The sequence below is a fragment of the Rhinichthys klamathensis genome, unplaced genomic scaffold, assembly GCF_029890125.1.
Source record: "Rhinichthys klamathensis goyatoka isolate OS25496 unplaced genomic scaffold, OSU_Roscu_1.1 h1tg000035l_1, whole genome shotgun sequence".
In the NCBI taxonomy this organism is placed as follows: Eukaryota; Metazoa; Chordata; class Actinopteri; order Cypriniformes; family Leuciscidae; genus Rhinichthys; species Rhinichthys klamathensis.
This window is the reverse complement of record NW_026606583.1, coordinates 3,252,067-3,253,125: the sequence shown is the minus strand read 5'-3', so window position 1 is coordinate 3,253,125 and position 1,059 is coordinate 3,252,067.

The window sequence follows — 1,059 nt, the reverse complement described above, 5'->3', positions numbered from 1 at the left end:
TAACCACAACAGCCCAGGAGTGTGTTTGTCCAAAAGCATTATTAGCCAACCATGGTCGCAAGTTTTCTTGAACTCCGATGGAAACGACAGAACTTGCGACCATAGTTGGCTTTGGGAAATTAATGATTGGTTTGGCTTCCGTAAATCAGCATGAAACATTTTTAAACACTTTTCAAAAAGGGACCCCCATAAGAATTTTGGGTATTGGGCAAATTTGCAAAGCATACAAAAAAAAAAAACTATTTACACATGCTTTAATTCACTTCCCATTACTTTATACTCAGTATATTTATAAGTAAGAAAACAAATATCACAGTGGTACCAGACACCGTTAAGCAGAAAACAGCTGCAGGTGTGTTTGTAAAGAGAAACGAGACGATCACCACACAAAAACACACTAGTCTTTTCTAATCTACAGCATTTGATGAATCAAGTGTCTTGCTGAAATTTAAAAAAGCTTTTAGATCCTACCAGGAGGATAAAAGCAGATGCCAACAACGCATTACATCTGCAGCGGCTCCAAAACACTAGTCATCTACTGCAGAATCTTCTCATTCAAACAGCTCAGTCACTTACAGTCCAGGTCAGAAAACAATGAAACTAAACACTTTGCATAAAGAAAATGAAGCCATATGCTGAATTAGATTTTTGTTTTTCACATGAGAATTTGTCAGGAAAATGTGCTTGTCATTAAAATAATGCCACAATGTTTTATACAATGTCACAATTATATTTATGAAAATATTGAGAGAATTTAAATATATTTATAAGTTTGAATGAATATATATATATATATATATATATATATATATATGTATTTATTCAAACTTACATATATAAATAATGGAAATTTGGTCCTCAGGTTTCATTTTCTTTATGCATTTTTTTCTTTCTTTTTTTTTTCTGATCTTGAGATGATATATGACCTGGACATTTCTTTGTGAGCTTTCTTCATCACTAATGCTAAGCATTTTCAGCACGATTAACATATTTTGCGGTCTTGCTTTCCGAAAATGTTTATGAGGCAACTATCAAATGCATATTGCAGTATAAATTTAT